Source organism: Mustela nivalis, assembly GCF_964662115.1.
Source record: "Mustela nivalis genome assembly, contig: HAP1_SCAFFOLD_320, whole genome shotgun sequence".
Lineage (NCBI taxonomy): Eukaryota > Metazoa > Chordata > Mammalia > Carnivora > Mustelidae > Mustela > Mustela nivalis.
The window spans coordinates 460,125-474,263 of NW_028136326.1; the positions used below are offsets into that span (position 1 = coordinate 460,125).

At 35.9% G+C, this 14,139-nt stretch overlaps 1 pseudogene across 1 annotated transcript in view; it reads right to left on the reverse strand.

Annotated features, from left to right (window-relative positions):
- Positions 1 to 1,418: 1,418 nt before the first annotated feature.
- LOC309857072 (small ribosomal subunit protein uS5 pseudogene) overlaps positions 1,419 to 14,139 on the reverse strand; it is a 422,047-nt pseudogene continuing 409,326 nt past the window's right edge. The window contains exon 2 of the transcript in view: positions 1,419 to 2,077. The product of the transcript in view is annotated as a small ribosomal subunit protein uS5 pseudogene (transcript). The remainder of the gene's footprint in view (positions 2,078 to 14,139) is intronic.

A 14,139-nucleotide genomic window follows, 5' to 3' on the forward strand; every position in this document is an offset into this window, starting at 1 on the left:
CATGTTTTTCCCAAATTGTTAAGGATATGGTGAAGCTCTGTCGGATTCAAAGGAGGAATGTGCAATTCCATGCTATATATAATAATAACTTGTTTTAATAGTGGCTTTGCAATTTTTCAGATATATCCATTTACTGAAACCACTATCAAATAAACAAAAACAAACAAATGAACAGGGGTTCGAGACAGAAATTATCTAATCTAAAAATAGCACATGTTCACAGAATACACAACACATATCCCAAGTACTACTATAGGCTTCAAGTAATAGTCAAAACAATAGTAAACATGATTCAGACCACACCAGTCAAATCATAAATGGGACCTTAACTGTAAATCCTTATCTTTAGATCAAAGCGGGTAATTGGGGGCTGAAGATACATTATAGAACTAATATGTTATAGAACTCCTCTGAAATGAGTCATTTATTCCATCACTTTTCCTGCACAGCTGCTGACCCATGTTTTGGTTCCTGGAAATAGCTGCTACCCTGTCATACTTCTTAAAAGCACATATATTGATAACTCTACTCATTCCTCCATTCCTCTGTGACTGTCACTGTGTTAAAATGTGGAGTCAGCTGACTCACTTGTGATGGTAATAAAGTAGATGAGTTTGCAAAGTATTTTGTTATTTCTAAAAATGCAAAAACCAAATTACATTGAAATCATAAGGGGTGTTTCAGGGAGAGCTGTAGGATGTGGTTTCTTGTGTAATCCACAGAGATTAGCTCCAACACATATTTAAACTCTCCTCTAGGAGCAACCTTAGTGGTAAAGCAAGAAGATAAACAGATGTAAACACACCCTGGCACAAAATTATCACTTATGTTTGGCTTCCTAGTCTCCTCGTGTTACTTATTTATCTTAACTTCTCTCTGAAATCAGGGAACACAGAATCTCAATCAGTTGACATTTTTCTACTGAATTACCCAATAGTCTGATCATACCCCAAGACTTTTTTAAATTATTTCACTCATAATCCCAAATCTGCTTTGCTTCCTCATCTTAGTACACTGTAATTTGATTTCAAAATGAGGACAGTTGTCAGTAATGCCACATTCATTCATCTATTTTACAATTCCATGTGCTTATAACTATGAAGATATGTTAATAACATCCATTCCAATAAGCCACCCTAAATTTATTATCATGAAACAAGACCTCAAGAAAGAGAATTCAAAATCATCCATGTATTTGCAACTTATTGCAATAAAGCCTTTATCAATAGACTTCCCTGTGCACATGGTGGTCAAATTGCTGGTGAAAACCAGCCAGATCTATTACAAGCTTTCTCATGGCTTCTAGGTAACCCAAGTGAGCCTTTATTGATACTGGGAAGGGATAAAGCAGGGAAGGGATAAACAGTGCTATAAGATTTGGCTAGACAAAAGTAATGACTCTCATTACAAAGTGAGTATTTTTTTTTCAAGCTTTAGTTCAGTTTATTTTTCTTGTATAAAACTATGTAGTAGCCACAGCTGGAGCCTGGGTCCTCTGAACAGAGACTCTGGTGTGGGTCTTCACAAGATGGTCCGTGAACTCCTGATAGGGAGACTTGGTGAACACAGTCTCCTTCCAGAGATCAGGGGTGAGATAGCTGTAGGTCTTGGAGATGGCATCGAAAGTAGCCTTGGCAAAGTTCCCTAGGGTGGCAGTGCAGCCCCTGGCCGAGGTGTAGCAGTCGTCAATACCAGCCATCATCAGCAGTTTCTTGGGCACAGGGGCCGAGACAATGCCAGTGCCTCTGGGGGCGGGGATGAGACGCACCAGCACAGAGCCACAGCGGCCAGTCACCTTGCACGGGACAGTGTGGGGCTTGCCGATCTTGTTCCCCCAGTAGCCTCGCCGCACAGGGACAATGGAAAGCTTCGCCAGAATGATGGCTCCGCGGATGGCAGTGGCTACCTCCTTGGAACACTTGACACCCAAACCGACGTGTCCATTGTAATCTCCGATGGCGACAAATGCCTTGAACCTGGTCCGCTGGCCCGCGCGCGTCTGCTTCTGCACAGGCATGATCTTCAAAACCTCGTCCTTGAGGGAGGCTCCCAGGAAGAAGTCGATGATCTCAGACTCCTTGATGGGCAGGGAGAAGAGATAGATCTCCTCCAGGGACTTGATCTTCTTGTCTTTGACCAGGCGCCCAGCTTGGTGACGGGGATCCACTCCTTGTCCGCGGCCTTGCCCCCGCGAGCTCCGCGGCCTCGGCCCCGGCCCCGACCACGGCCCCGGCCCCGGCCCCGGCCCCGGATGCCTCTGCCGAAGCCACCGCGGAAATTGCCTCGGCCTCCCATTCCAGGGCCCCCGGGCCCTCCGGGCCCTCCCGCAGCACCGGCGTCATCCGCCATTTGGTGTTCTCTCGGAGAGGAAACAAAGTGAGTATTTTAAAGCAAAAGAGCCTCTTGGGAATATTGTTTTATAAAATAGTGGGTTTTTTTATTAACTTTTTAAAATTCAATTAGGTAACATATAGTGTACCAATAGTTTCAAATGTAGATTTCAGTTATTCATCCATAGCATATAATAGCTAATGCTCAGTACTTACTGTTATAGCTTCTTGAAAGCAGAATTTTAACCCACTGAGCCACCCAGGCGCCCTTGAAAGCAGAATTTTAGATCACATTTTCTGATTACTTCCATGTCGTACAACACTTTCCTGCTAGCAACCTTCAAAACATACTGTTTGTTAGAGGAATTTCTTTAATAATAAATAAATAGGAATTCATTTAAATTTATAAATATATAAAATAAATAGGAATTTATTTAAATTTATTTAAATATTACACACTGTTTCATTGTTCATAAATAAGGTGATGATATTATAGCCATTAGTTGGTAGCACTGATATATCACTATCTTTTTACTTCTCAGTGCATTCTCTTTACACAAATAGATATATATTTTAAAAAATGTGAATCTGTGGCAAACTTGTAAAAAACCCTATACAGTAAAGTTTATCATTTTAAGTAATCTCAATTATCTTCCTCAATTGTGATAGTATATCCTTCTATCTAGGCCAGATATTGTATGAGGGATTTGAAGAGACATACTTTTCTAAATTTCACTTTTCTCATCTGCAAAATGCTTATCATGATCCTACAAAAAAATACACTTATAATTTTTTGATGAAAATTTATTTATTTATTTTAAGATTTTATTTCTTTCTCAGAGAGAGTGGGCGAGAGAGCAAGCACAGGCAGACAGAATGGCAGGCAGAGGTAGAGGGAGAAGCAGGCTCCGGCCGAGCAAGGAGCCAGATGCGGGACTCGATCCCAGGATGCTGGGATCATGACCTGAGCCAAAGGCAGCTGCTTAACCAACTGAGCCACCCAGGCGTCCCTTTTGATGAAAATTTAATCTGTATAAACAATATATTTGTTGTAATGCGTGGTTCATGGAAAACATCTTTTTTAATTATAAGCAGTATTAGAAATTAAGTAAATGTGTCTATAATATTTAAAGTTTTAACACATAATTCCACTGCTTTGCCTTATTTTCTCAAATCCCTTTACCACTTTCACTGACAGAGTCAAATGTACTTTTTCTACTAGTAGCCAGCTCTTTGTCTTTTGTCAGAAAGATGCCCTTGTGAATTATTTATAATAGAGATATTAGCAATAATAATAATAATAATAATAATAATAATAAGTAGCAATGAAAATGTTAAAATAAAAGTTTTCTTAACTAATTAGGGTTCTTAGACATCAATTAGAGGAACCACCTCGGGCAAGCAAATTAATCTGCAAGACATTCCCAGAATTAACAAGTCAGTCAGATACAGGGTTGTCTGTAGACTGAAAAGAACTAGGTTTGGAAAATAGGTAAGGACAGTGAAAAAAGTGATCAAATTTTTGGGCAAAATAAACTCTTAGGTGTCCTTTCAATGGAGTCCTGTTCATTATGTAGCAGAAACTCTGGAGATTATCTCAATCCATTGGAGTCACCCCGTTTATTAGCTTGCTATTGACAAAGTTATTTACAAACTGTAGAGCAAGAGGTTATAATGGAGAAAACTGATGGTAATGCACAGGATTCTTGTTAACAATAATGCAAGTTAGTGATTTTTCATTAGAAAACATAAATTCTATAACCCAAATTATGGGCCCAGAGCACTTCTGCTGCACAACTCTGCTTATATCCCAAATAACCATGTGAACTAGTTTTAATATCTGCTTCTCTTATTAATTTTTGAATAAAAATTCTTGACACAAGTATTTTATAATTGTGTGATAATCATGAATTTAATTTTTGGAGAACAAAACACACTTTAGCATAACTAGGTTCGTTCACAGAACCAGCCTTGATAACACACTTCTATATGTTAGAAATGATGTAATAAATGTAGAATATTGGGCACTTGTTTGGTATTCTTTGCCATGTTTTGCACTATCTAAAAAGAGATCAGTGAACTTGGACTGGAGTTAGTAGACATGGAAGAAAATAAAATATTACAGAGAAGAATACTCTGTGGTCCACAACCTAAACGGCCTGGGATTCCCATCATTTGGATCCCTGTAGCTTTACAGAAGTCAATTAAATTTGTGTATCTCTGATTAAAGTTGTTTCCCCAGTACTTTTTCAAACATCTCTTGTAAAGTATTGTTTCCCAGAAAAAAAGGGATTTTGCACATGTATCTGCCTTTGTCTCTGGTCATGATCTCAGTCAGGATCCTGGGATCGAGCCCCATATCGGGATTCCTGCTCATTAGGGAGTATACTTCTCAGTCTCTCTCTGCAGCTACATCCCCCTGCCCCACTCATGCTCTCTCTCTCTCAAATAAATAAATACAATCTTTAATTTTTTAATTAAAAATAAGATAAATAAATTAAAATAAAAAGACTGGGCTTACTGCCCCATTTAGCTCCTTTTGTTTTTTTGAGTTGTATTTAAAGCAGCATGAGAGAACATGAGGCTCTCAAACTTAAAAAAAAAAAGGAAAAAATTGAGTTTTGTTAGGATTTAAGATCTTGTCTGCTAGACAAAAACGTTGGCTTTGTTAACATGTGAAAATTATCAAAAGGGAATAAGATAGAATTCTAATAATTTTTGTAGAAATTAAAAATTTTCTCCAACCCAATTACATACAGACCCATTAAGTAAATTCATTCCAATGTCCCAAACCAACCTTTTCTAATAGTAATGCATCTGTGTAAACAGGGTCAACCCAAGGAATAAATAAATATTATTATTTTTTTCCTGTCTCTTCCACAGTCTCATCTGGGTATATTGGTAGCAAGCCAATTATCTATCTTATAAGACATGATATCATAAGGAAGGGTATTCTGTCCATTTGGAACAACTAAAAATCATTGTAATTTTATCTTGGTGCAGTAACTTGAGATGGCACAGTGTGGTTTATGAATATATTTTATTTTTTTTTTTACTGGGAAGAAGAGATTATAGAGATATTGGTTATCCAAGAGAGACTGACAGGTGTTGATAGTTGCCAGGTCAATATCCATCTACTTTTTCCTTTAGTATCAGAAAGCACTGAGGGATTGACAACAAGGAAACTTAAGTACAAGATATCATTCTCTTTTACCTCTATCTTTCTGCCAGAAATGTGGGCTTAATAGTGAGAACTCCAACGGCAATTTTTGCAACTGTGAATAAAAAGCCATGAAAACCTCTAAGATAGTTCACTTGACTTTCTTAAGACTCTGAACCAACACCAGAAAACACTCTCTGTAGTCTTCTTGTTAAATGAAAAATATGGTTAAACCACTTTTGACAGTCTACTACCTACAGCAAACTGTAAATCTTAATTGAAATATGTCCTCTCAGCTGTGCTTAAGCAACTGAGTCCTGAGCTTTTCAGGTTTTCAGTCTGAAAGAGTACACCTCGGGTGCTCTGAAAGGGAAGAGAAAGGACACCCTGTTCTCCATATAACTTAAAGAAGAGAAATCTGTGCATTTAAGTGGGCCATATAAAATTTATCAAGCAATTATCTCCTAACGCCTTCCTATCCAAATTACCTGATATGCTCTCCCTACTCCTTTATTCCACGTTACTGCCTTTTCACAACATGTCTTCTGTTATTTCCTTCTTGCAAGCTAGTTTTGATTTCTGCATCTAAAAAAATCAACAATCATTGTGTATTTCAATTCTCATTTTCCTCAAATGCATTGATTCTTCTTATCTATTACTCTTTTCTCATACTCAGTGTCTTTGTCTTTATGGGGTTTGTACTTTGCTTTTCCCCATCCTTTACTGCCATTATATAATCAATCTAATAACTTCTTAGAGAAAGTTAAAAATTCCCGCATAGCCACACGTGAACACAAAGTCACTGATTTTTAGCAAACCTATAAGATAGTCAGACATCCATTCAATTTCTTTTTTTTTTAAGATTTTATTTATTTATTTGACAGAGAGAGATGACAAGCAGGCAGAGAGGCAGGCAGAGAGAGAGGAGGAAGCAGTCTCCCTGCTGAGCAGAGAGCCTGATTTGGGGCTCGGTCCCAGGACCCTGGGATCATGACCTGAGCCGAAGGCAGCAGCTTAACCCACTGAGCCACCCAGGCGTCCCTCCATTCAATTTCTTAACTGAGTCCCAAATGCATCCTGACTTCTAACCTAAACCTAAGCTCTACTTCTTACACGTTGTTATATGACCAAATTCTTTCAGTTCAGTATTTTGTAACATTTAAATATTAATCAGTTGATGCTTTGTTTGTGTATTTCTATGAAAATAATTTGAATACTGTAGATTTATTGTTATATTTATAGGTTTATAATCAAAGTTTCATCAGTTGTAGTTTTTGGAAATTTCAGATATAATGATTAACCTAAAATGATACTGCCTCAAATCCCTCTGATATCAAGGCCCAACACCTGATTATAGCCAAACCTGTGGTGGATAGTTCCAATGGAAATTGCAGTTACTTAACACTGATAGCATCTCATGTTCTCTCTCTCATTTTAGAATGTCTCCAACACAACCCAAAAGTGTAGGAGAGTTAATGTCCTCTGAGGACAGCTCTCAGTGAAGTGGAAATAAGAACCATAGGTAAAATTGTCAGTTTTCAGGTCTTCATGAGGACAACTTAAAGAAGTTTCTCAGGACCTTTCAGTAAAAGCAAGCCTTCATTTTCTATCCACAACAATTATATCAACAATGTACCTCTTTGACAAAGTTGCTTCTTCACTGTATCACTTTCCCATTCTTTTCTACCTTGGATAATCTCCCAGATAAACTAACAGTACTCAAATCCTTTGTCCTACTCTTTGCTCTCAGGATAAATGGAGCCAAAAGACTTAGATTAATATCAAGTTCTGAATGGGATCTTAGAGCTATTTCTGTCCAGATTTTCATAAACATAGGGACCTTTGAATTATCAGGCTATAAATAAGTTCTAAATGGAGGGGGCAAAAGCAAAAAGTAGAAATTTTTATGTTTGATTTTTAATCATGATTAATTGACTTTATTGATTATTATAAATACTAACATTATAAAAGTGTAGATCTTTGTAAAACAATGTCATATTGTAAGAAAGAAGTTGCATAATCCTTTTGAGAATATTAAACCAAGTGTTCAGGTGCCATCTAATTTCTTGTTTAATCCAGAACTTTGGTGTGCATCATCTTGAGGAATAGGATTTTGAAGTCCAGACAGACTAAGAGAAAACTGATCCAAATGTGTGTGTTTATATTTCTGCTTTTGTTGTAAAAATCAAAGTGTGATTGCTGGTTTAAAATGGTAAAACTAATAATGTTCATGGACTCGATTATAAATTTTCTAATTGTATGGGAAGAATCCAATAAACATAGAATTAATTGATTTGCAAATCCTCAAAGAGCTACAGGATCAGGTAGTGGTATGTTCTGATTCAACAGCATCATAATGCAGCATTTTATATGTGTGGCTAATGGATATTTTCATGAATGTTTGCTAGCTAGTCAGCCAATACAGAGAAATATTAGGTAGCGTAATTACTCACAGTTGTGTTTAATAAAATGAGAGAAAATTATCAAATGACACTAATAATAATAAACCTATAGCAGGCTAAATATTCAATGATAATTACAAGTATTAATCTAGCTTTCTTCCCTGATTATGACTCTTCTCTCCTTTATCATAATGGGAGTAGCAGATTGTCTGTAGTGAATTGTGAAAACGCAGCAGTGACTTTGGCAGTGAAGGCCTCCCATCAATTTTGATAGGTTAAAATGATTCTGGTTGGTCTTGAGCAAATGTGTCATTTTTTTTTTTCTGTGTGTGTCATAAAAGAAAGAAGCAATAGTAAATTCTTTCTGTTATTCCATGGAGCCAATAAAATCATACTGCCAACAAGAGGCTGTTGACACCATAGGTGTAGTTAACTGTCTTGAAATACTACGCCTGGAAATAAAATCCTAATATTTCACATAACCTCTTTTTTTAAAAGAAACAAAACAAAACAAAACAAAACAAAACAAAACAACTATACTGCTTACATTTAGGGCCCTGCTGTTGTGTAACTATTTTTGAACATGTCTTCTGTAAGTGTGTATATATATATATATATACATATTTTTCTGTGCAATAAATTCATTTAGAGATAAATTTGGATTGCAAATTATTTTGGGGGAGGCGTGGTATTTGTGGCTAGTCTTACAAGTAAAAAGGACTAAAAGAAAGAAGAAAAACATTTTTTATTACAGCATATTTACATCTGTCCAAAGTACTTATCTACTATAATACTGACTAATGTATAATACTGTACACAAAGAAAGAAGTTAAATGAGTTATAATTCAGTCAATGTATAGCTGGCCATTTTAAAACTTACCACTGAATCTTTCTGGTATGAAATGTGATATCTGGCAATCTGGTCCAGTTCATTACATCAGGTCATTTGTATGTTCTTATTACCATTTTGATAGCATAGCACATTTTATAACCCAGACATTTTACAATGGAACTATGATGCATGTATTTTCAAAAGTATAGACATACATGAAGCTATGAGGTCAAAAAAGATGAATGTCCGTAGTACCATATAGACTCAACAAATAAAAGTGTCCAAGGGTCTGAGTGTGACTTATGAATATTGTATAAGATTAGGCCAACATGTGGTTTTGATATAAATAATCTGTTCTTAAATTAGAATTACAATCGTTGAGTACAGTGTTGAAAATGGCAGATAGATTTTAGCTATCTTTGCTCACTAGGGAAAATGGAAAAATGTTTAGTTTGGTCAGATTTTCACTTAACTTCTGAAAAATCTTACGTTTGAGAGAACCCTTCTGAAATAAGAATCCTTAAAGACATAACCCCTTTGGCACAAGTTTTCAAGAAACTTGTTTGATGTTGTAGACAATTCTATGGCACACGTACTGTTCTAGATGTTTCATGCCAATAATATGTAAGCCATACCAAGGCGACATATACATATAGAGATGTTCCTCAGCTTACAAGGGGGCTATGTACAGAGAAACACATAAAAAATTGAAAATGCATTTAATACCCCAAAACTATCAAATATCATAGCTTACCTTAAGCTTATTTAAACATACTCAGAACACTTACATTTGCCTGCATTTGGGCAAAATCATCTTAAGCAAAGCCTATTTTATAACAAAGTATCAAATATCACATGCAATTTATTAAATATTACACTAAAAAAAGAAGAATATATATATTCTATATATATATTCTATATATAGAATGCTTGTAAGAATATCAGGTGTTCACCCCTGTAATCTTCTAGCTGACTGGAAGCTGTGGCTCACTGCCGCTGCCCAGAATCACAAGATGGCACCATATAGAACAAGAGTTTCAGGTGGTAGGTGTTGTAAGTTTTACCCAAACTGACATTGGTTTTTGTCATCATATATGTCAAGTAGTTTTCTCAGGTTTATTTTTAGAATATCCTTGTATAATGAATATTTACACTGATATCTAGTATAAAAATCTTGCAATTTAACATTAGAAACATTAAGATATTGAAAATCAATCTATTTCTTTAATTCATTGAAGACATTTTTGGCTTGTTTCCAGTACTTTCTTACTGGTTAAAAAGTGAATTTGAAGTAGTCTGGATTTCATTATTATATGGCACTTTCCCTTTGATGAATACAAAGATGATATTCTATATTAGCTATCTGAGAAGAATTTATTTTTTTAATTTTATTTATTTGTAAGATAGAGAGTGAGAGAGAGCACAAGCAGGGGGAGCAGCAGGATGAGGGAGAAGCAAACTCCCGGCTAAGCAGGGAATCTGTTGCAGAACTGAGTCCCAGGACCCTAAGATCATGACCCGAGCTAAAGGCTCAGGCGTTTAACTGACTGAGCCACCCAGGTGTCCCAATCTGAGAAGAGTTCTGTATGCTATTCCTATTAATATGCAGTTTAAAGTCTAGGTAATTAACTTAATATTTTAGTGGCTATTGCATAGATAGCACTATGTTCCAGGCAGAGAGTAAGAAAGAAATATTAAATCAACCATATTCTATGCATTCTAAATGAAAATAATTAATCGATCATACAAATCCTTCTATTTATGGAATATCAACTTATAAGCTTTCCTCCATATGAACAATGCCAAATACCAGAATAAAGGGTCATCTAATACAAATAAAGGATAGAATTAAAGAATTCTGGTAAGCCATTTAATTTTGAAAAATGGTGTTCTATTGTTGCTGAGTTGTGGTTTTCAGTTACATAATATCTGATAAGTGTAGAAGTAACATGAGTGTTACGTGAGATGAGAAATGGTATATAATTAAGATATTTTTAAAAGTACAGATAAACACAAATTTGTAAACATAGCATTATGGAGGAGTAAAAATAAATGATAGCTACACACTCTAAAGTGAATAAAACTTGGAAAGCTAATAGAGAAGTAAAACAAGGACAGTGCAAAAAGTATGGTACATTTTTATGAAGTTCAAACAAATTCTGTGAAACCATAGATGGACTTAAAGATACTATTATGTATCAAATATTGTAAAAATTAAGCAAGGAAATAGCAAACATAAAACAACCAAAGCATACAAACTTGGGTAGATACAAGAGGTGTGATCATGTTCTACTTCATAAAGAGATGAGTTAATAGATAAATACAAGTAACTAGACTTTTTAGAAGTTAATAAAACGTTGCCTGTTATTTCTTAGTAATATAAAATATATGGTTTTCTAACAAAAACGTTTATCTTAAAATATTTAAAAATAAATTTTAGGCTACTCCTAAGGTTATATTTACTTTTCCACTGTAGGAAAAGCTGGTTGTTGTAGTTGTATTTGTTTGTTTGTTTTAGTCTCCTCCTAGTTTTTATTATTATAATGTGGAATGAGGAATGTTAGATTGAAAAGTGAATTATTTTATAGACAAAAATCATTACTTGATTCACCTCCTGGTACAGCAGATGGAACTCCTGAAAATATGCCCTTTTGCATTATGGAAGAGTAACAGTTATGCTTACTTCTGAAACATACTTGGTGGTGGCCCTAAATAGTGACACCATAGTAAACATTTTGAATATTTGCAATTAATTTTTATAGTCATAGGGCTCCAAAAGGCACTGCAGGTATCTTAGCAGGTGTTTCAATAAGGCTAAAATTTGCCTGACTGTTTAAAAATATTAGCAAGGCACAAAACATGGCAGAAGTATTGTCCTCAGATATTATTTTTTTCCATATGCTCCTGATTCCAGACATGACAAGTTATTTTTCAAATATTTATTATAAAAGTTTTTATTTATTTATTTGACAGAGATCACAATAAGGCAGAGTCAGGCAGAGAGAGAGAGGAGGAAGCAGACTCCCTGCTGAGCTGAGAGCCCGATGTGGGCCTCGATCCAAGGATCCTGGAATCATGACCTGAGCCGAAGGCAGATGCTTTAACCTACTGAGCCACCCAGGCTCCCCCATGACAAGTTATTTTGATAGATGTATATACAGTGTATTTTCCAGTTATAAGAAAAATGGTTCTGCTATTTTTAACCTTTTTAAAAATTAAATAATTTTTTTCATTGAAATTTTATTTTATTTTTTTTTTAAAGATTTTATTTATTTATTTGACAGACAGAGATCACAAGTAGGCAGAGAGGCAGGCAGAGAGAGATAGGAGGAAGCAGGCTACCCGCTGAGCAGAGAGCCCGATGCTGGGCTCGATCCCAGGACCCTGAGATCATGACCTGAGCCAAAGGCAGCGGCTTAACCCACTGAGCCACCCAGGTGCCCCTGAAATTTTATTTTTTTAATGTTTTACTTTTCTTTTCTTTTTTTTTTTAAAGATTTTATTTATTTATTTGAGAGACAGAGATCACAAGTAGGCAGAGAGGCAGGCAGTGAGAGAGAGAGAGAGAGGGGGAAGCAGGCTCCCTGCGGAGCAGAGAGCCCGATGCGGGGCTCAATCCAAGGACCCTGAGATCATGACCCGAGCTGAAGGCAGCAGCCCAACCCACTGCGCCACCCAGGCGCCCCAATGTTTTACTTTTCAATATACTACTTAGAATATAAAACCTATTCCATTTTGTAAGATGTTTACCATTTAAAAAATGGTAATTTTCTCATTGTGTCTTCCCCTCACATTGCTTTATTTTGAATAAAAAATTTCACAATAAACATAACTGATGCTTTCCTTCTGATGGTCCCTCTGTTGGTCATATTGTATATGAGCCATGACAATTAGTTTTACAAAATTTATTGATGTTTGTTGATATGTTTTATCATAACTAATTTTCCCTCCCTTATCTAGATTCCCCAGCTTTCAGACAGGTGGACACTTTAATAAACCATACCCAAGGGATGTATCAAGTACTTCTTAGACATTCTCTCAGATCCTTGAGGTCTCATTTTGCCTAGGGATTTGCAATAGGTTCTGCCAGAGGCACCACTGTGACAACTGATGTCCATGGTCTAATTCCTGCTAAGCTCAAGAGGTCACTGGTTTCCAAGTTTATCTATAAAATTAATGCATTCCAGCAAGTTCTTTTTTTTTAATATTAACAAACTTATTTTAAAGTTTATATGGAGAGGCAAAGACTCACAATAGTCAACATAGTGTTGAAGGAGAACAAAGACTGAGGACTGACTTCAAAGTTTACTAAAGCGATTGGGCGCCTGGGTGGCTCAGTTGGTTAAGCCTCTGCCTTCCGGCTCAGGTCATGATCCCAGGGGCTAGGGATCGAGTCCCGCATTGGGTTCTCTGCTCAGCAGGGAGCCTGCTTCTCCTCATCTCTCTCTCTGGCTGTCTCTCTGCCCATTTGTGATCTCTCTCTCTGTCAAATAAATAAATAAAATCTTTAAAAAAAGTTTACCATAACGATAATTGTAAGCATGATATTGTAATACCACAGAGAGACTAGATTAAAGCAACAGAATATATATTATCAATTATATTTTATATTTAATAGAAAAGCAAAAGCAATACAAGAGAGCAAAATACAATCTTTTAAACAAATGGTTCTGTAGCAATGGTGAAGCTAAATCTAAAAATATAAAATAAAATAAATCCAGGCAGATATCCTACACTCTTCACAAAAATTAACTCAGATTGGATTATAAACCTAAACATGAAACATGTAGAAGGTAATATAGAAGAAAATTTAAATGACCTTGGTTTTCGCAATAACTTTAGCTACAAAAGCACAAGCACTGAATTTAAAAATGTCTACTCTGTGAAACACAATGCCAAGAGAATGAAAAGGCAAAGCACAGACTATGAGAAAAAATTTGCAAAATACACATCTGGCAAAGGACTGTTAATCAAAAATACACAAAGACCCCTAAAAACTCAACAATGGGGGAAAAACCTGATTAAAAATGAGCCAAAGGCCTTAGCAGATACCTCACCAAAGAAAATATTACAGATGGCAAATAAGCATATAAAAAGATGCTTCACATCATATGTCATCAGGAAAATGCAAATTAAAACAAAAAAGAGACACCAGTACATACCCAGAATCCAGAGCACTGACAACAGAACACGAAATGTTGGTGAGGATGTGGAGCAACAGGAATGTTCTTCCATGTGTATTGAGAATAAAGAATGGAAAACAACTTGGCAGTTTCTTACAAAACTAAACATATTCTTGCCAGATGATTCAGCAGTAGCAGCTCTTGGTATTTATCCAAAGAAGATGAAATCTATACCCACAAAGATGTCTATAGTAGTTTTATTCATAACTGACAAAAGCTTGGAAGCAACCAA